Source organism: Canis lupus, assembly GCF_048164855.1.
Source record: "Canis lupus baileyi chromosome 16 unlocalized genomic scaffold, mCanLup2.hap1 SUPER_16_unloc_1, whole genome shotgun sequence".
NCBI classification, from domain to species: Eukaryota; Metazoa; Chordata; class Mammalia; order Carnivora; family Canidae; genus Canis; species Canis lupus.
In genome coordinates, this window is record NW_027326424.1 from 1,209,155 (window position 1) to 1,232,268 (window position 23,114).

The 23,114-nt window shown below is 36.5% G+C and overlaps 1 long non-coding RNA gene across 4 annotated transcripts in view; it reads right to left on the bottom strand.

Moving 5' to 3' along the window:
* Window positions 1–539: 539 nt before the first annotated feature.
* The window catches only part of LOC140629532 (uncharacterized), a 40,221-nt gene continuing 17,646 nt past the window's right edge, over window positions 540–23,114 (bottom strand). The window contains exons 3-4 of one of the 4 annotated variants that reach the window (XR_012027393.1): window positions 13,980–14,119; window positions 540–853 (exon numbers count right to left, since the gene is read on the bottom strand). This is a non-coding gene — a long non-coding RNA (uncharacterized lncRNA). Of the gene's footprint in view, window positions 854–8,532; window positions 8,702–11,214; window positions 11,325–11,345; window positions 12,857–13,979; window positions 14,120–23,114 lie in introns of those variants that run through there. The other 3 variants (XR_012027391.1, XR_012027392.1, XR_012027394.1) reach the window with 3 other exon arrangements.

Sequence of the window (23,114 nt, forward strand, 5' to 3'; positions counted from 1 at the left end):
TGGAGTCAGACAAAAGCAAAGCTGTGCAATTGTCCAGTTCTAACCAAGGTTTTATGATGAAGCCTTTGTACCCCTAGACAAGAGTGTATCTCGTGTTTGAGAAACACACAGTGCCTGTACTAATACCATCTCCGACTGATGTAAACAGGCATCATTCCCCAAAACAGCACTTTCCTTTAAAATAAATATTAGCCTGATATATGTAAGGATTTTTTTCTACCTTTACTATTTAGAACACAAAACAAAGAGTTGCCTCGATAGTCAGAAAACAGTGAAGCATCTGTTCTTACCAGTGAAACCATCTATTTTCCTCCTAGTGCATATAAAACAAAATTAAAGACTTTTTGATCCCTTTTCATTTCAACCTGATAAGGTTTAAGGCTTGGAAAGAAAAATGCCCAGGACAATTTTTAGGACACATTGTCACAAATGTTCAAATGAATAAAAACAAACCTCAGAGTACTGTGTTGAGGAAAGTCGAATGAGATTATAGACCAGAATGAGGGGAATCACAATCACGCCTTTAACGTCATGTTTTGTTGAAAATATGTTGATGGAATCCTGATGGAAGGAAAGAACTGGCAGCTAATGGAGAGGAGAGGAAAACTATTTGTCCTGAATAGTTCCAGGGGCCACCCCATTCTCACTTACCACCATGGGGGAAAATGCAGACTAATAGACACTCATCTAAGCTGCTTTAGCTGGAACTCGATGATGGAAATTTCATAGAAGTGTTCTTTTATGAATATTACCTGTCTTTTCATTTACGGAAGAGGCCAGACATTCTGCTAAATAGTCTCTCCCTGGAATTTTAGAGTTTGGATGCTTGTCCTGGAAGCAGGAAACATCAAGCCTGATTAAAGTGAAAAAAAAAAAAAATCTGAACATATATTAACCAAATTTTGACTTTTATGTCTTACCCAGATAGTTCCATTTTAATCCATCCCATTCAAAAGCTAAAGAATCCTAAAAGATTTTATTTTATTTATTGGCCTGAGGGGAGTCCAATTTTCATTGTCTATTTTAGATGACATGAGAAATAGTCCCAAGAAGTAAAATGTGTTTAAATTTATTTTTAAAAGGTACTTACACTTCCAGAATTACTTTCAAAAATGCATCAGGCTTCTTTCATTTAGCATTTTAAAAGATAGTATGATATTTTAATTTGTGATCTGTGACTACCAGAGCTTTTTAGAAAAACAAACACAAGTCATGCCAGCATTTTTATCAACACGGCTCTTCATTTCAACAATCATTGATTTTTCAAACTTTAAAATTTCCCAACACATCCATAAAATACACTCTCTCTGGCATGAATCATGTTATTACTGTGATTCAGGAAGTTCTTTGCAGGACTAGCTAACGACACCCAACTTATAAAATGAAATGATATGCTAGCTTCAACAATTGGTGTTAGGAAAAGAGAACACGATAAGTTTGTCATATGTAAACAGTAGTCTCAAAACATAGGTGACCATTATTTGGAGAGAATAATCATTCCAAGAACTATAAAGATGGATGAGAACTAAAACCTTTCTGTCCATCCTTGGACAATCATTTTCCTAAATCCTTGAGAAAATTAGATGTTGAATGCTAAGAGGAGATTAATGTTTTAAAGGAATACCTAACTTTGGATCCGAAAGTGATCTTAGAATTTTTTCACATGAGTCTGTAACTGTCCTGTACTTTTAAAAATTCAGCTACTAAAAGCTGGAGCGCCGGGGATCCCTGGGTGGCGCAGTGGTTTGGTGCCTGCCTTTGGCCCAGGGCGTGATCCTGGAGACCCGGGATCGAATCCCACGTTGGGCTTCCAGTGCATGGAGCCTGCTTTTCCCTCAGCCTGTGTCTCTGCTTCTCTCTCTCTCTCTCTCTGTGACTATTATAAATAAACAAAAATTAAAAAAAAAAAAGAAAATCTTTTAAAAAAATAAATAAAAAATAAAATAAAAGCTGGAGCACCTGGGTGGCTCAGTAGGTTAAGTATGCGCCTTTGGCTGAGGTCACAATCACAGGATCCTGGGATCAAGTCCCACATTGGGCTTCTATTCCTAGTTTGAGATCATAATTTTAAAAAAAAATGTATTTTCTAAAAGAAAAAATAAAACAAAATAAACAAACAAAAAATAAACAAACAAAAATATATTTTCTAATGCAAATCATCCACTTATTCTTGGTATAAACCCCAGTTGGTTTGATGTATACCTTTTTCTTTTCTTTTTTTTTTTTTTTTTGTTTTTTTAAGATTTTATTATTTATCCATGAGAGACACACAGAGAGAGAGGCAGAGACACAGGCAGAGAGAGAAGCAGGCTCCATGCAGGGAGCCTGACGTGGGACTCGATCCCAGGACTCCAGGATCACGCCCCGGGCTGAAGGCGGCACTAAACAGCTGAGCCACCAGGGCTGCCCAGATGTATACCTTTTTCATCTAATGTTACATTATAAGTTAATTTTTTTTAAATTTTGAATTTGTGTTTATGTATATGAATAACCTTTCTGCCAGATACATGTTTCTTTTCTCATTTTGCTTGTGTACTATTTAATGCAAAATAGTTTACATTTTATGATTATAAATCTATTAATATGATTCTTTTTGAGATTTGTTTTCTTTTTTTTTTTTTTTTTTTTAATTTTTATTTATTTATGATAGTCACAGAGAGAGAGAGAGAGAGAGAGAGAGAGAGAGGCAGAGAGAGAAGCAGGCTCCATGCACCGGGAGCCCGACGTGGGATTCGATCCCGGGTCTCCAGGATCGCGCCCTGGGCCAAAGGCAGGCGCCAAACCGCTGCGCCACCCAGGGATCCCTTGAGATTTGTTTTCAATGTAATGCTTATAATAAAGTCCTCAAATCCAGGGTTATGCATCCTAATATGTTATTTTTAAATACTTTGATGGTTTCATATTTCTTCTCAAGATTCACATCTGTGTTATGTATATTCGTTTTTAATAAGATATGATTATTGGATAGCCTCTCCATTCACATGAAAGTGCAAGCCATATGATTATTTATCCTTATATATCTGGGTGTATTAGTTACCTATTACTTTATAATAAATTACTTCAAAACTTAATGGCTCAAAACAATGATAAATCTTTGCTGTCCCAGAGTTTCTATTGTTCAAGAATTTGAGTGCAGCTAACCTGAGTGATTCTGGCTTGGAGTCTTTAAAGAGGTTTACAGAGGTTACAGTCAACATGTTACCAGAGCTATCATCATCTCCAGGCTTGAACTGAGGTTGGAAGATTTACTTCCAAGAAGGTTCATACAAATTCCTTGTAAGTAGCTTCTGACTGTTTCAAGAAGCCTCAGTTCTTTGTAATATGGACTTTTCCTTTGGGGTTTCTTGTATACCCTCAGAACATAGTAGTTGACTTCTCCCAAAGCAGGTGATGCAAAAGGGAATAAGACAAAAGGCACACTGCCTTTCATAGCCTAACATCAAAAGCCAAGTATATTTATTTCTACAATATCCTATTGTAGGGTAGGTCAGCACTATTCAATGTTTGAAGGGAAGAATAAGGACATGAATGAATATCAGGAGACAAGAAGTATCTGGGGGCTATCTTGGAGGCTGGCTACAATGTTGGATCTATTAATGAACTACCCATTCTTTACCATTAAATCGAATATCCCTTTGGGTTCCAAATGTACAGTAGTTTCTTATTTATTTATTTTTTTAAAATATCTTATTTATTTATTCATGAGAAATACAGAGAGAGCAAGGCAGAGACACAGGTAGAGGGAGAAGCAGGCTCCACGCAGGGAGCCCGACGTGCGACTCGATCCGGGCTCTCCAGGATCACGCCCTGGGCTGAAGGCGGCGCTAAACCACTACGCCACTAAGGCTGCCTTGCAGTTTCTTATTTAATAGGATAATGCATCTCAATTTATTCCTCTGTTGTATTTTTTCAAATATTTATTTTCATAGGTGAATTTCAGAATTATTCTATCAATTTGAAAACAGATGAGGAGAATTTTTTATGAAGGCATAATTTATATATAATAAAATTCACATATCTTAAATAGATAGGGTTATTTAGTGGTATGACTGATGTATATTAAAATATAGAGAACTGTTTTCCAATCTATAATCAGAGTATGCCTTTCTATCTTTTTTCATTGTGTTCTGTCTTGTTCCTCAGTAGATATTTTTTCATTTGTTAAATTGAAATTTGTTACATTTATTCCTATTTTATACCTTGCTCCCATTGTGAGTGAGATTTTGTTCCCATTATTTTTCCAAATAATAATATTTATTATTATTCTGCAGAAAAGCTATGATAACTTTTAAAAAATGTGTTAGTGTTTATGATCGTTGAAGATTTGTGCCTCTTGGGTTTTCAAAATAGACAACTCTATCATTTGCAAATTATGATAATCTCATTACCAGTGTTTTATTTTTAACTTTTGAGTAAATGTTAAGTTCTAATAAATTGATTAGTACGTTAGGAACAGTATTAAATACAAATGTTTACCATCAGCAACTACCTTGAGTTGTTTAATTAAGAGGGGACGATAATAATAGCAAACACTTATAGAGCACTTACTTTCCCACCAGGCATTTCTGTAAGTACTTTGCATATGTTAACACATTATTCCTGAGCCTAGCTTTATGAGATGATCACTCCCACCCCTACAGTGGAGATTCCGAGAAATGCAGTAATTTACCAAGGGTATGGATAGCCGAAACAGGAATTCAACCTTCATAATCTCATTCCTTTCTTGATTCCCTTAGCTCCTAGCTATGTCACCTTTAAAGAGTCTATCTCTGAAATCTTTAGAAAGGAACACAATTCTGGAATTAGAACTGAGTAGATGTGGTGTAAAGAAGCGAGAACTTACCCCAGCTTCATTACAGAGTTGATCCTCATCTCTAAGACAGCATCTTAGATCAAAAACTAAAGCTGGAGAGGACCACTGAGGCCAACCAGTCCCACCCTCTGTAGGTTACAGAGGAGGGAAAACAAGAAATCTACAGAAAACTCCTCTTCTGATGTTACCCAGGTACCTAATAGAAGCTACCAACCTATTAAAAACCGAGTAAAAGAAGATGGAATTATATAATTCATGCCTTTCTGCTGACATGTCATTAGATACTCCTCCCTTCTATTCACAGTGATAAATGACCAACAGGAATAGGTTGCAGAAGGAGAAATGTTTGAATCAATGTTCCTTGGATTCTTAGACTGGGCAGCACTGATACTCTTTGATGTTAAAATGGTGGCATACTCCATTTGTGTGAAAAGTAGGGGTGGTTTTCAAAGTTTGTCAATGTTTATTGTATTGTAAGCAACAGATACAAATGGAAACAAAACAAAACAAACAAACAAAAACCAGATCAACAAACACAAAACCTTAAATGCATCTGAAAAAAGGGCCTGGATTCGTTTAGATTTTTCAAACAGAACTAAGCCTGGTATTCCAGTTTTCAGGGGGTTCGGTGTCGGTTGTTTTCCTTTTAAACATATTTTCAAAAATTTTTCCTCTTTTTAAAAAGTGTTGTTGTTATCCTTTTATTTTATTTAATATTTTTGAGGAGGGGGACTTTTACCAGTCCTACTGGCAAGAACATGTTGTTCTTTCATAGACACATGGAAATTCTTATTTTCACTAACTTACTTTTTCTTTCCATGGAAGACTCTTTGGAAACGTAGCATCTCATTTGGAATAGCAGCGAGTGGTGAAAATCCGTTTTAGCATTTTGCCCATCATTTCTGCAAGGCCAATATTCTACTCTGGAAAGATGGCACTAGCTATGTCCTCAAAAAGCAGTCCATATTCCTTAAAATAGTTCTAGGTTACCAGTCTCAAGTTACTCTTTATTCTTACAAGATGGAAAGGGTTAATGATTTGTCTCTGTTTTCCTGGAGAGTCTTTCCAATTCCATTTCCAGGTGTCCATAACTGGCCCTTCACAAACAAAATACTGCAACAGCTACTGGTCTTCCATAATCTGTTTCTCTCTTTACTTGTAATTTGGATTATAAATTCAGTAAGAAATCTATCACTAATCTCATTAGCAACAAATGGAAAATGGTCAGATGACGCACAGTTTTGAGAGCTTCGGTGCATAAATTAGATCTAGTACGTCAATTGATTGGAATATTCTGACCTTTTCCCCTTTAAAAAAGTATATTAGGGAAAAATAGGTTTGGATGACATTCTATGTTTAAAATATTCTGCATTAACAATTTAGGCAACTTCTTTGGTAAAAAGAATGGAAAGTTGGCAGCGAACACCAATGCATATACTACAAACCATGGCAAAATATCCAAGGTCTATTTTACACATTGTCTACATATGGACATGCAGTATGTTACCGAGATGGTTTCACGAAATGCCCAACAGGAGAGGAAATGTATGTTTTTTTAAGTGACAAGTAATAAGTCATTCTCTGCATATATTATGAAAAAGAACCTTAGAAGCTGGATACTGTTGTTTTTGTGTGTGTAAAAGTCTGTTTGATCCATATAGAACTGCGGTACATACTCATGCATTTTTTTTGTTGTTGTTAAAAGTTTACTTCCAAATGAACAAAAGTAAACCACAGAATTGAAAATTAACGGGAAAATTAGAATTATGTAGGCAATTGATCCCGTCTTTCAAGTGTAAAAATCTTTTGAACCACATCGTTTAGTCTTTTAAAAATACGCACATAGTGTCTGCATGTGTGTGTAGATTTTAGCTAACATCTTCATATTTTCAAAAGTAGGGACTTATCTTTGACTTGGAAAGAATCTGTTAAGCAACAAATACAATTAGACAATGCGTCGTCTTAAATCCGTTATAAATGCACAATTATAAATGCGCGTGTATTTAATCTATTTGAGACTTTGTTGGTATGTCAAACCCTTAATAATATTCACTTTGTTTCAATTACTTGTTAGGAGTCCTATATTTTCTGAAAAAGATAGCCCTTTGTTAATATTCAGTTGAAGATGTGATGAAGAGTCTCTCTATGGGCCAATTGCAGACCCTTCGTATAATGATCCCTTTTGCTAGACAGTGTGACACAGCAAAACAAATACTTCCAGTGTTACATATAAATGTATATTTCATTTTCCATTGAAGTTAATATGCATGTAGCTGTTATCCCTAGTCTGAAATAATCTGTAACACACCCTCATACAGAGTACATACAGAAGTACAGAGTGCAAAAGAAATATGGAGACACATGAATGGAGGTACAGTGAAAATAATGCCCTTTTCCTATGCTTTGGAGGATGGCTGACAAACAAACAAAATGCTATCAGTGTCCCTAATTCTATAAACATAACTGGCAAGATGCAAGTGCTAACCTCAGAAGTGGCATCCAGTTTATAGGGGATGGGAATAGTGAAAAAGTTCTTAACTTCCTAACATAGCATCAATAAATTAGAAAAATCAAGTAAATCAAGTAGCAAATTCAATCTTCTACCTATACAAAATTTTATTTTATATTCCAAGATGCTTTTACATATGTTGGTTATTTTGTATCTGCTTTCTTAGATAGGTAATATGGGTATGATCAACATCCCAGGTATGAGGTAGTGTAAGGGATAGAGACATAAAGTAGAAAAATGTAACAATAGCAAGCTGACTATTCTAACAACCCTGTGGCATTGACAGGGCAGGTAATATTTCTGGTCTTAGGAGAAGAAAATGGAGGTGGTGTGTACATCCACGTTTCATGGCAATAGGTGGCCAGGCTACGATGTAGTCTTCTTGGGGCCAACTGAATTTCCATTCTTCCAGGGCTTACCCAAATTCCATTCCATGTTTTTCTAAAAGTGTGGAATTTATGTTAACCAGAGATAAATTGGTTTTTCCTCAGGATCTTTCAGAATCTCAATGTGCTTAAGAATCTCCAAGAGGGGCGCCTGGGTGGCTCAGTCAGTTAAGTGTCTGCCTTCAGCTGAGGTTATGATCTTAGGGTCCTGGGATGAAGCCCAGGCTCAGTGGGCAGTCTGCCTCTCCCTTTCCCACTGCTCTCCCCCCACCACCCCACCCATGCTTTATCTTTCTCTCCCAAATAAATAAATACAATATTTTTTTAAAAATTCTACAAAAGAAGTACTTATCATGAAATATTTTCAAAGTTTTGGGATCCTGAAATTTTTCCCTTTCCATTTTCATCCTCCTATTAAAATCTTCTGGAACCATTGTTTAGCAAAATATGGTTTGAGAAACATACATAGCACTCTACTTTTGTAAGTAAAAATAGAATATTTTTCCTTTAAAGTATTTGGTTAAGGTTTAGGAAAAGTAGTACCTGATGTGCTGAAAGCAAAGAATGATACCCCAATGGCACTGTTCCCACTTGTTCCTGGGCAGTGGTTCCCTGGGGAATCATGAGGGTTCTTTGGAGTTACCCATGGCTTAGCAGACCAACTCTAAAGTCCAGAGAAACTCCTCTCTTGTCGAGATGATGATATGATGATGGTCGCATTTCTGTATTAGTTTCCTAGCACGGCCAAGACAAAGAACCATAAACATGGTGATTTAAAACAACAGCAGTTTATTCACTCAACTTCCAGCGTCTAGAGGTCTGAAATCAAGGTGTAGGCAGTCCATGGCTCTAGAAAGGAATCCTCCTTGCCTTTTCCTAGCTTATGGTAGCTCCTGGGAATTCTTGGCATTCCTTGGTGTGTAGCTATATCCCTCCGTTCTCTGCCTATATCTTCACATGGTCTTCTTTCTCTCTGTATCCTCTCTTCTTCTTCTAAAAACATTAGTCACTGGATTGAGGACCAGTTCTAATCAAGTACAAGTCATCTGAACCTAATCACACCTGCCAAGACCCTGTTTTCAAACGAGGTTACATTCTGAAGTTCTGAGCAGACATACATCTCGAGGGGACACTGCTTAACCCATCACGCCTGCCAAAGCTTTTAATTGGAAGGAAAGTTTCATCTACTAAAAAATAAAGCTTAAAAATTTTAGGTTTGAAAAAAAAAGTAAAAAAAAATAAATAAAAAATAAAAAAAATTTTAGGTTTGGAAAGAGGAGCAGTAGTAACCTCTTACATTATCATGCAGCAGAATGAAAACAAAGATTCAAAGAACCAGATAAAGAAATAGAAGAGACATCATTGATTATAATTTGATCCCTATTTTGCATAAAAGTGCACAGAGAAATGTAAATGCATATGCTTTTTGTTTTTATATAGTTGGATTATTATAACATACATACCTCTATTTTTACCTTGAATTTCTCACTCAAATATTATGACAACTTTACCGTGACAATTGATATAAATCTACAAAATTTGCTTAGCTTCATTTTTAAATTTATTTATTTCAAAATGTTCTTAAGGTTTTTTTTGAGGGTAAAAGGAGCAGGGGGAGAGGGAGAGAGAGAATATTAAGCAGGCTCCAAGCCCACTGTGGGGTCCATTGTGGGGCTGGATCTCACCCCCCTTGACTTCATGACCTGAGCCAAAATTGAGAGTTAGACGCTTCACCAACTAAGTCAACACAGGTGTCCCAAAGTATTCTTAATTTAATAGAAGTGCCATGATCTTTATTTTTATGTAGCTATTATTCACCTCATTTTTACTAGTGTTGTATAGAAGCAATCTGTATCCAAGTGAGGGCTTGCAAAAAACGAAGGATGTCTCCCTTCTCTCTCACCTCCTTCCTGACCATTTGCTTCAGTCTCTCATCCTCTGTAGAAGCAACCACAGTGAAAGATTCTTTTTCTTTTTCTCTTTTTAAAAATATCTTGGTGATTATCCCATGACTTTAGGTGGTATACCTTTATTTCATGATTTTGTGGAATTTTAGCCAGCCAATGTTGGCTTCATTTAATAATCTCTTCTGAATGGCAAGATAAAGGTCATCTTAGTCCACTGGAGAAAAGCTGCTAATTCCAAACAAAATAAGCTGCATACATCACCATGTCAAATGAGACAAAATCCTTTTTTTTTTTTTTTTTGAGACAAAATCCTCTTTGAAAGGTACATTTCTAATGTAGAAAGAAACAAATCAACCTTACTTTTAACCACCCAAGCAGTTAAAAGGAAGGATAAGCTGTGAATTATACATTAAATGTTGTGGATAAACTTTCTAGATGGGTTTATGCACAGGACTCGTGTGAATGAGAGGAAACAGAATCAAGCTTTTAAAAAACACGATACAAGTGCCATTCTCAGATTGTGTTTGGCTTCCAGAACCTGGATAACAATTACACTGTGGCAGACTATAAGTGCTATCAATCTCAACTCTATTTCAAGTTTAAACTTTCAGCCAAACATGGCAAAGCATAAATGCAATTGCTTTCCAAGCCTTAAACTTTATCGGGTTGAAATGAGAAAGGGGACAAAAAGTCTTTAATTTTGTTTTATTTTTTTTATTTTTATTTTTTTTAATTTATTTTTTATTGGTGTTCAATTTACTAACATACAGAATAACCCCCAGTGCCCGTCACCCATTCACTCCCACCCCCCGCCCTCCTCCCCTTCCACCACCCCTAGTTCGTTTCCCAGAGTTAGCAGTCTTTACGTTCTGTCTCCCTTTCTGATATTTCCCACACATTTCTTCCCCCTTCCCTTATATTCCCTTTCACTATTATTTATATTCCCCAAATGAATGAGAACATATAATGTTTGTCCTTCTCCGACTGGCTTACTTCACTCAGCATAATACCCTCCAGTTCCATCCACGTTGAAGCAAATGGTGGGTATTTGTCATTTCTAATAGCTGAGTAATATTCCATTGTATACATAAACCACATCTTCTTTATCCATTCATCTTTCGTTGGACACCGAGGCTCCTTCCACAGTTTGGCTATCGTGGCCATTGCTGCTATACACTAGGAGGAAAATAGAAATCTTTCATCTGAAATCATTCTGACATTTTGACAATGTATAAAGTGAGGTCTTCAGATGCATGATTGGAGTCCTTTTCAGTAAATTGAAGGTTTACACATGTTCAAATGGCCGAGAGTCTCAGCAATTCTCTTGGTCACTTGGATTTTCATTGTACTCTGATGACCAGAAACCAAGCTTTCCACTATGCTTAAAGAACTTAGGCAGCTGAATTTCCTTGAAATTTCTAGATGTCTTTTCTTTTTCTTTTCTTTTCTTTTCTTTTCTTTTCTTTTCTTTTCTTTTTTTCTTTTCTTTTCTTTTCTTTCTTTTTTCTTTTCTTTTCTTTCTTTTCTTTTCCTTTCCTTTTCTTTTCTTTTTTTCCTTTTCTTTTTTCTTTTCTTTTCTTTTTCTTTTTTTCTTTTCTTTTCTTTTTTCTTTTTTAACACCAACTACAACAGAAGCTTTTCACAGCCATTCTAACCTCTTTATTTGGACCTGCCTGGGGGAGAAGCTTTACATCTTGAGAATGTCTAGTCTGGGTTTGAGCAAGAAGGAAGAAAAAGATAAATCAGAACAGGATGCTACCCATTACTTAGGTGAAGAAGACTCTCAGATTTAAAAAATAACAACAGCAATAACAACTTAATATTGCAGACCATGGGGCATCTGGGTGGCTCAGTGGTTGAGCATCTGCCTCTAGCTCAGGTCCTGGGATCGAGTCCTGCATTGGGCTCCTCACAGGGAGCCCACTCCCCCTTCTGCCTATGTCTCTGCTTCTCTCTCTGTGTGTCTCTCATGAATAAATAAATAGCATCTTCAAAAAAAATTTGCAGAACACAATAGTTTAAAGCCAATATTTTAAATAAAGCTTTTTCATTATATTTATTTTCCTGCCCTACAACATTGTATAGCTGTTGTATAGCCATGTTTTTTGTTTTCATTTTGTTTCTTCCTATGATTTCTTCCTCTACTTTAATTGTTAAGAATTTCCATGTCAGGGAAAACCACCCAGGCCTTGGAAATAGGTGAGTAGTTTTCACTGATTTGCCATTGAATTTGGCTATATCACAACTTTGAACTTTGAATGTAAATGTTTCCTGTTCGCTGCAATGTAAATTATTTTTGTTTATTTGAGAATATACATTTCTGTGGGTCAAATTCTCATTGGAACTACTTGTAACATCTTACTGGATTCCTCATTAATTAATAAGTTGAATAAAATATTTGATATGTGTTTACTGAATGTAAGTCACAGTTCTGAGTTTTGGAAAACATTTGTACTTTGACAGTTGTCACTCATGGAGGCTCCGTATGTCTCGAAGATTAGAAGTTATTTTATAAGCAGTCCATTCCAAGACATATAAATCATACAAAATTGAACTTCTTACTCATAGTTGGGACTCAGAAATTCTAGTCCTTCAAGAAAATAGTAGTCTAACAGAGGTTATATTTGGAAGCCATGCAAATCTCAATTTCACGTCTCTAGGGAAAATGCAAAAGGGAAGGGAATGCCTTCCTAATGCACAGCTAGACTTAAATACCATCTATTTTTCTTTTTTTTTTTTAAGATTTTTTTCACCCATTCATTTGAGAGAGAGAGAAAAAAACACAAGTGGGGGGTGGGGAGAGGCAAAGGGAAAGGGAAAAACAGACTCCCTGCTGAGCAGGGAGCCTGATGCAAGGCTCTATCCCAGGACCCCAGGATCATGATCTGAGCCAAAGGCAGACACTTAAATGACTGAGCCACCCAGGTGCCCCTCTTCTATTTTTCTATGTCTGCTACAAGAGTAAGATATCTGCCCCGTATTCCAGAATGGGGACCCCTGCTAATATACTCAATACTAAGAATGTATGGAAGTTGCAAGAAACCACCACTGATTCCTCCTCACCATGGATCAATATGCATGCTGCCGAGAACACCAAGTCCCATCATACCTGCGAAAGGCATTGTGTCCTGGAATTTGCATTGAGACTTCCCACTGGGAATGGTGAGTTACTTTGTACCTCTAGATGAGAGGGAACTACTCAATCTCCACTGGGACCCCATTGTCCTGCCACAAGCTGGACCTATTGAAATGCACTATATCAGGAATAGAACATGCACCATTGAAAGAGAAGAGAAGGTAGAAGGGTTCTGGACTGAATATCTGGCTCCAAGTCCATCTCCTCACATCTGACATTGCTGCTTCCTGCAGCCAACATGCAACATGTATGGTATTTACAACCCAGTCAAGTTCCTAGAGTTGCCAACCACCCTCTCCTTGAGACTAGATGGGCATATTCTCTTTTCTTCTGCTAAGGTTGCTGCTGTCTTTATTCCTTCCATTGACTTGGTGGACATTATAGCACACATAGAAGCCATTACCAAATTCACCCAACAAGTCTTAAATAATAGTTGACAAAGTCTGTCCTTACTGAACTCTGAAATATCTCTAATGGGAAAAGTTGTCCTTCAAAATAGAAGAGCCTTGGACATTATTGCTTCTCAAAAAGTTACCTGTGCCAGTATCCAATGGTGTATATTCATACCTGATAAGTTCACTACTGTATCATCTTTAGTAAATCACATGAGGTTGCGAGTGAATGCCCTGAGGGATCTGACCCCCAGCCTAGGGGGCTTAATAAATCAGTGGTTTGGATTATGGAGCTCTTGGAGGAAAAAAAATTGGTACTTATTTTGAATCATTACGAGAATCATTCTCGTAAGCCGTGTTTTCTTTTGCATGTGTCTCTAATGTTACTGTGGCGTCTGCCGCAATGCAGCCAGACGGCCACCAAATGAGCCACCTCCATGCTGACAAAACTGCTTGCTGATTGCTCAGGGCACATTGTGGAAATGGGATGCTGCATAAGAGATTCTAGGAGCCAGTCACCAGGAGTGTTGAAGGAGGTCATGGAGAGGACATGACCACATGTGACCCAGGAGCTGGGCTTGGGCCACTGGAGGTTCCTCACCCCTCCCTGTCCTTGAAATGTACAATGTATATTCCACCCTCTGGGATGACAGTGGGAACCGGTTCCAAGGACACAGCCTTGAGAAAGATGGTATACATGATGGAGCCTCTTTAAGGCCTTTGTAGAAACACTGAAGATTATGGTGTTGGGTGTGGAGATCTACTCCTTTGGCAGCACCAGAGACAAGTCTCATAAGTTAACTCCCCTTTGCTTCTTGAACCCACCACCTGCCCACCTGGAGTGGCCTGTCTGTGTTTCCCATCTCTCCTGGCTCTCCGTGTGTGGGGCCAGTTTGTGAATCAACACTATGTCTTCTTGCCTCTTCCTCTTTCTTCTTCTCCTCTTCCTCCTCCTCCTCCTTCTCTGGGTTCAAGCCTGAGGAATGGTAGCAGGACAGTTTAGAATTCAAGAACCAGATCCAGGATCCCACGTTCTAGGCCCAACTCGCAAACTTAGAAGCTGTGAGCCTTTAAAAAAGCTGCTTCATCATCCTCTGCCTCAGTTTCCTCTTTGGTAAAAAGGGGATTGTCATCATCATCATAATCGTTGTCCTGTCAGGAGGATTTAATCAGCTGATAAACTTAAGTGCACTTTGATTGTGCACTTGATCTATTGAATTTTGAGGGGGAGCTATGGCTTAAGGCCCTTCTACTAATAAGAACAGATGGGAATATATTTTTTTAGAGATTTTTATTTATTTATTTGGCAGAGAGAAAGGGAGAGAAGCACAAGCTGAGGGAGTGGCAGGCAGAGGAAGAGGGAGAAGCTGATGTGGGGCTTGATCCCAAGACCCCAGGATCATGACCCAAGCCAAAGGCAGATGCTTCACCCACTGAGCCACACAGACACCCCTGGACAGGAATATATTTATTTAAATTACCTTCTAATGTTAAATCTCTGAATATCTGACTTTATGAGGCATCTTCCACATTCATCAATATTATTACTGACTCCAGAATAAAATTTTGGAAGATTTTCTCCTTATCTTTGGCTCTTCTTGAGTCTTGCACTCTGGCTTTGGTTCTTTAATTTATATTTAAAATAAAGTTTTAGTCATGTTAGTCCCTCTCATTTCAAATGTTCACTATTAACTTCTCTGGGAGTACTTTGCTATTTTTCCACTCTTTTCACTGTGCTCCCAGAAACCTTTGCACTTTCTTGACTCAAGCAGATATCACCTTTGTTACCATTGTTTTGCTGCATCCTCAATACATTTTATCCTTGTTTGCTAGGGTGGGGACTTTGGTTGCTCATCTTTTTGTCCTTGTGAGGCCTTAACAAAAATATCTGGCATGTTGCGTGTACTAAATACACGTTAGCAGATTGGATACATAGAGGAAAAAGTGGATAAAAGTGTTGTTGAATCAGTATGATTTCTGTTCTTTATCGCCTATGAAAATTCCAACCTGGGTTACCTGAGTGGCTCAGTGGTTTAGCACCACCTTCAGCCCAGGGCATGATCCTGGACACCTGGGATCAAGTCCCACATCCGGCTTCCTAAGTGGAGCCTGCTTCTCTCTCTGCCTATGTCTCTGCCTCTCTCTCTGTATTTTTTCATGAATGAATAAATAAGATCTGAAAGAAGAAAGAAAGAAAGAAAGAAAGAAAGAAAGAAAGAAAGAAAGAAAGAAAGAAAGAAAGAAAGAAAGAAAAAGAAAAGAAAAGGAAGTTCCACTCTTTCTATCCTCTCTTTGATGTCTTGTTAGAGTTTCACCTGGTGAATGAAGCCCTCCTTGATTATCCCAGACTTGGGAATATTTTTTTTTTCCCTAAAAATTGCTCCAGGATTAGAATCCTACTACTACTACTGCTGCTGCTGCTACTACTACTACTACTACTACTACTACTACTACTACCACTACTACTTATTCCCCTTCTCCTCCTTCTTCCTCTCTTCATCTTTTATTATTGTTATTATAATTATTATTTAATAATTATCTTTTTTGAATTGCTACAAAGTCTTGGGGTAAGGACAATGTAATACAATCTGGTATCACCTTCAGGTCCTCACACAGCATTAGATTCATGTTAGATGCCTAGTACATTCAAGATTAGTGAAGGCTGCTATGCTTTTCCCAAAAATTCACTGGGGGCAAGGAGCCCCCCTGAAACTGAGAAGGCAAGAACCCAAAGACCCTCCAGGGAGTCTGTGGTTGAATGAACCTGTTTGGGCTTCAGAACAGACAAATGAGCGGCTGGCCAGCTCTACTCCCATTCTGAGTTTCCAAGTTGTATGCAACAAGGACTATAAATAACTAAATTCTTAGAAAAGACAGAGGAAGAGGGACAGGAAAACACTGCCGAAGCAGGGGAAGCAGGGACATACAGGCGCTGAGAACAGCTCAAAACAGAGCCTTGAGACATAACGCAGGTGCCTTGAAACAAGTGACTGTGGATGGAAACAGATGTGTACCAAGCCTCGCTGAGTAAGAAAGAGAAAGTGCCCTTGGGCTGTAGTAACTCTTGTTTTGCAGGATTGTCGCACTTTTGAAAAGCCTTTGAACAAGTATACCTAAATGGCGTAAAAACAAAATGACACCCAGGGATAAAGGTTGGGAAGCATCTGGCAGCAGCTTCAAGTTCTGCTAGCCGGGCCTCTTTTCCTTCCTTGGGTTTTGATTGTTTTGCTTTCAACCAAGGAATAAGAAAGAATAGCAGGCAAGTTTCCAGGGTTTGGAAAATTGTAGGACACCCCCATTACTATTAATTGCAATATACTTTCTACATTCCTTTTTTAAGAGAAGTGTTGGATTAGGAAATGTACAGGCTCATCAACCAAAGACAGAATGCTGGCTACTATTCGGACCTCACAGGAGATTTTTGGAAAAAAAAAACCTGGAATGGTGAATGGAAAAAGGACAATCTAAGAGCAAGGCCCACCATTGAAAAGCAATCCGCAGGCACGTTTGATTCTGAAATCCCATCTCAGGTCTTTAAACTTGGAAAAAAATGTGTTTTCTTTAACTCTTGGACTGTGTCAATCATTTGTAAGACATCAGAAATTAATTAACCTTTATATTTTCAGATTTTTCTGAAATTATGAGAAGAGAACTGAATAAAATAACAACAGTCCTGATATCTGGCAGAGGATAAAACGTGGCTTTAAGAACCTTAAGATCCTTTTAAAAAAAATGCCGACATTAAAACAAAAGCTAGATGAGGGTCGAGACACGATCTCTCAGAGATAAACAATTTCATGGATTTGATTGCTCTACTGTTCATCATTTTCTGGAGTTGTGCTTATAATGTAATGATACCATGATAGCGTAAAACCATGTCAGCTTTGCAACAAGATATGATTTTAAGTTAAAAATGAAATTGTTTCATGTTTTGGTTCTTCATTTGGCACAAATGGCACTGTACCTAAATTCAAAGGACTGATTTCATGTTTCAGTATATTTATCACTCAGTACCCATTGGTGCTACTGTTATGTAATTGGAGTAGACTTGTAGACAAGCATTCCTTCCAACCATTATAAGATTTTTTTTTTAATTTTTATTTATTTATGATAGTCACAGAGAGAGAGAGAGAGAGGGGCACAGAGACATAGGCAGAGGGAGAAGCAGGCTCCATGCACCGGGAGCCTGATGTGGGATTCGATCCCGGGTCTCCAGGATCGCGCCCTGGGCCAAAGGCAGGCGCCAAACCACTGCGCCACCCAGGGATCCCACATTATAAGATTTCTTATGCAATGATGCTGAGTTGGTTAGAAATGTAAAGTTTCAACATCATCACCATCACAATTATAATTACTTTCTTTCAAAAGTTAAGAGCAGCTCAATATGAAAAGAACATTCATGAAATAACTCTGAGAAAGCTGAAGTCGTTGCTTTGGGTCCCACTTTGGATGTTTCTTATTTGAGATGCTGGCTGTAAAGGTATATTTTTCGGTTGTTATTATTTCTGTTTATTCCTTTGCAATTTCATATACAGGAAGGCTGAGGTCCAGTGACCTCTTCACCTACTCTTAAAATAGCTTCTTTATATTGCTTTCAAAGTAAGAAGTAATAAGACTAACATAATGGGAAAAAGGATGTGCTGTGGGGCCAGACAAACCTGGAAGCAAAGCCTAGCTCTGTCTTTTAACAACTGTATCACCTCTCTGAACTCTTTGTTTGTTCATCCATGAAATTAAGACATTAGGACTGACCCTGCCTCTGATGTTTCAAGGATTTAAAACAATGTAGGTAGGTCTTTAGTAAATATTGGCTAGTGTGAAACAGTATCTCATTTGTTTTGCTCTAACAGTTGACAGATTAGGTAGGTCTACTGTCCCAGATGACTCCTTTATGACTATGCCCTATTTAGAGCCTCCTTGCAGATAAAGTCATGAAACATTATTTTCTTACAGATGGATTTCCTCTAGAGATGTATGGATATGCCTTCCTACACACTGGTACCTTCAACTGCTGATGGAAGGAAAGGTCAGTCTCATTTTATTAAAACAATAAAAATAATGTAATTTAGAAACAATTTGTGCTTTCTTCCACCTCTCTCTCCCCAGAAGAGATGAAAACTTTGCCAAACTGGTGGTATCATTCACAAATCATGATTGTGGGATGGAGAGAGCTCTCCAGAAGACATTTTCCAAACAGTGGAATTGCTTGTATTATTTTCAAAATGAAACACAAGATCTGCACTATTCTAGCAAATTTATTTTTGGATAGAAATATTTAACCCATTAATTGAATGGATAGTATTGACCTTTGCATAAACCTGATGAAAAATTATGCTGCGTGCTTGAATTCTCATGTAGAAAATGAGGCAAAGGGATCATTTAAATCTAACCTTGCATTGTACGTGAGCAAACTTCAGTAAGAAGAACTATGTGTATCTAAAGTAATATAATGTAATGCATTTTATAGCATATACTATGTGGATCTTAAAAAATGAAAGTATTGAGAATTGCCCAACAACTATAAATACCTGTAGGATTATCTCAAAGAAATAGCAACATTCCCCCCTGCCTCAATTTAACGATAAGAAGTTAATTGGCGGCAGATGTCACCCTCAACAAGCATAACTGATTTGTCTTTTTTTTTATTTGACTTTAAATGATTCAAATAAGAATGAAAGTACAATTGTCTCTCTTTAATTCACATTGCTCTGAAATGTTCATAGACAGGTATATTGCCATTGTAACGCAGTTAATTCAAGTGTTTGTTTTTTGTTCTATTACCATACTGTTTTGATTACTATAGTTTTATACTGTATCTTGAAATCTGGCATTGTGATAACTCCAGCTTTGTTCTTCTTTCTCAAGATTGCTTTGGCTAATAGGGGTCTTTTGTGGTTCCATACAAGTTTCAGTATTATATGCTCTCATTCTGTGAAAAATGCTATTGACATTTTGATAGGGATTGTTTCTAACCTGTAGATCGCTTTGGGCAGTATGAACACTTAACAATATTAATTCTTCCATTTCACGAGCATGGGATAGCTTACTATTTGTGCTGCTTTCAATTTCTTTTATCAATGTTTTATAATTTCAAGAGTAAGTATTTCAGCTCCTTGGTGAAGTCTGTTCCTAGATATTTTATTCTTTTTGGTGCATTTGTGAATGGAATTGTTTTAGTAATTTCTCACTCTGCTACTTTGTTATTAGTGTATAGAAACATAACTGATTTCTGAGTATTAACTTTTTATCCTCCAACTTTACTGAATTCACTTGGAACTTCTAATTTTTTGGTTGAGTCTGTAGGGTTTTCTATGTATAGTATCATGCCTTCTGCACATAAGTGACAGTGTAATTCTTAGAACTGGTATAGCCTATTGAATGCCCCCCACAAACTAAGATCACAGCTGGAAAAAATTAGAAGCAACTTAATTGCAGGGAGATGCCTGGAAATACTTGAAGTGAAATGGGTTCATAAACAAAAGAGGTAAATTATTTTATTGGGTAAACAAAAAGTGTCTTTGAAACCTATGTTGCCAAAAAACCATAGTTTTTAGTTCGTTTACCTATTCATTTTGCTTAACATAGGTTTTTTTTTTTTAATGATAAGTAATTTGAAGGCCTGAAGCAGACATGCTATTTAACTATTTTTTAAATGTGGTCCAGAAAAGGAGAAATCAAATGATGATTGTATCATGGTTAAATGAAAAACATGCATAAAAGAAAGGTAGTGGAGGAGAAGAGTAAGTTCACTAGAGCATACAATTTATTTGAATATGTCTTTCTGAGTTTATGACTTTATGAATGGTGCAAATGGGAAAGATTACCATTTGAAGTGTCCATGCTAGTTCTCAGTATAAAGGAACCTGTTCCATAAGAGACTCTTCTCTTGTATACAGATTTGTATGTTCTTTCTTATTAGGTCACAATATGTTGTGCTTTAGTATGGCTGATGCTCTTACTGTGTGTACAAAATACACGGTACAAAAATCTAAACCTTCACTTTGAACCTGATTCTCTCTGTTGTCTCAGGTTTAGCATTAAGACTCCTTGGCATAAATCTTCAAAATGGAAATAATCATGTATCCATAAGACCTAGGGCCTATTCAAAAGAAAAATGATACTCTTTAGTGCCACAGACCAGGACCATCACTGAGAAAGCAATCCCCGTCACTGCTTCAAATGTTTCCTTTTTTAATAAATTATGTTTTTCCTTCATAACATTTGGATGTGTTTTTCATTTTGCTCTATGGACACTAATATTTTATAAGTTTTTTCCCACTTCTAAATTCTGGACACATGATCATCATTCTTCTTGACTACTGAGGACATTTTCTTGAAGCCATTTATAGATACAAACACTTCCTCCCAGACTTCATATAGACTTCACTCCATGATAATAATGTCTTTTGAGCAATTGAATGCAAGGACTCCTAGATGTAATGTGGAAGGCAGAAAGGAAATTCACCGTGGATGGAAAAGAAAATGAACCACCAGAGACAAGATAAATGCGTACAATAAATATAATATTGTACCCCAGGGGATGAGAGAGTCACTGTACCTAATGGCTACAGAATATGGTTAAGCCATAAAGATAACATAAAATAAAATAGTACACTATTCCCAGTTGCCACTCTTCCAAATGTTGCCATAAACCTAGCAGTACCACCGGAAAAATTAACAGACATTTCCATGATGCATGGACCACCAACGAGGCTCAAAGAGATATGACTCAATTGTAGTTTTCTGGTTTATCTTTTAAAAGCAGTTTGCATAGGAATGTAAAGTAAAGACCAGCTTCAATTTCCAAAAGAAACCTAAACTGTACATAATTTATAAATTCACATAAAGGGGTGTGTATATACCACTATTAAGGCCCAGGTTGGCATTATTAAGGAATTATACAATTATGAAGAAATAATTATAAGTAATGAGTAATTATTGAGGCTGTTATTAAGGAATAATGACAAAATTCATGAATCTTAGGGATAATTACCTATTTTAAAGAAATTATAGTTTCCAAATATAATGTATATATTATTTTTTAAACTTTTAGAATTATGAAATACAATGAACAAATAGTGCATAAACATAAAATAGTGTCTTATTCAGCTGAATGAAGTGTAATAAAAAAAACACCTGGGTTTTTTATGCCTAAGTCAAGAAACAGAATGTTGATACATCCCAGAAGCTCTTCTCTATCATAGACTGCTCCCTTTCCCCTAGTGACAACTACTTTTCCAAATTTTTTATAGCTTTATGGAGGTATAATTGTCTGCACATATTTAAAGTCTGCAATGTGATAAATTTTGCTTTATTTAGATGCTTGTAAATCAGTTATCATAATAGAGTCACTGAGCATATGTGTTAGCCCCTCAAATTTTCCTGTACCCCTTTACAATTCTTCTTTACATTTTCTATTGCACGCCCATCCCTAGGTATCCAATCTTTTTTTTTCTGTTCCTATATTTTAGTTTGAATTTTCCTATAATTTTCCAGAGATGGAATCATACAGTTGTATTCTTTGTCTTTCTGCTTTTCCTCTGCACATTTGTTTTGAGACTCAGCCATCTTGTGATGTTTATTAATAACTCATTGTTTTGTATTACTAATAGCCCATGATATATATAATGTTAAGATATAATAGTATGTAATTATATAATATAGAAATAATAATATTACTTATATTGTATATATTATTTTATAACAATATATTATAATAGAACATTATGTATAGAAAACAATTATTTTATCCACTTTCCTGTTGATGGACAAATACATTTTTGTCAGTCTGGTATCCTTTCACATACAGGAGCATCAACCTTCTGTGAACATTCCTGTACATGTTTTTATATGGGTACATGCTTTCCCTTAAAATACCAAGGAGTAGAATGGCTGGGTTATACTGTAGATTTATTTTTAAATGTTTAGATAACTGCCAAATGATTTTTCCAAAGTGGTTCTATCTGTTTACATTCCCACCAGCAGTACATGAGAGTTTCAATTATTCCACATCTTTGTCAAAACTACGTATGGTCTGTCTTTGAATTTTAGCAATTCTATTTAGTAGGAAGTGATATTCCATTGTGTTTTTAAAATTCATTTTCTAAATGACTAATAATGTTGAGCCAATTTTCATGTGTCTATTCCTCATCTGTGTATCTTCTTTGGTAAGGTGCTTGCTAAATTCTTTATTCTTAAAAAAAAATCCATTGTTTGCTTTTGCATTTTCAAGTTCTAAAAATTCTTTATATACAAGTCTCTTATCAGATATATTATTTGCAAAAATCTTCTGCTAATCTATGGTCATGCTATCCCCTTCACAATGTCTTATGAAGAACAGAGATTTTTAATTTTGATAAAATATGATTTATCAATTTTTGTGGTTCATGCTTTCTGGGTTGAGTCTAAGGAATTTTTACACAGCCAATTTTAACAAGCCATTTTTCCCCTTAAGTATTCTTTAAGAAATGCTATAGCTTTACATTTTACATTTAGGTCCATGATCCACTTTCTGTTTATTTTTGTATATGGCACAAGCATGGCTCAAAGTTCCTTTTTTTTCCATATAGGTATCCAATTGTTCCAACAGTATTTATAGAGAATTTTAAATAGCCTTCGCTCAATAACTTCTAAAATAACTAGAGAGACAATTAGTAAACATATAGAGAATATGTAGATAATATACTTTAAATCAAAATAAAATAGTGTGGGTGACAGAGAATTGTGATTTTTAGCATTTTAGAAGTGAAAAAGAGATAGACTAGGAAATTTTATTCTTTGTTTCCTTTCCAACAGCTCTGGGCCCATTGGAAATCTGTCTTCCTCCCTAGTGTAATGCCTAGGAAATTATTCTGTCTCAATATCCTGAGTGCCCAATTGCCTATTATCAGTATGATGAAGGTTTTGGATTCTTGGAAACAGTCAAATGCAATATTTCACTATGTAATTAATTTCTGGTGGGAGTTTTCCAC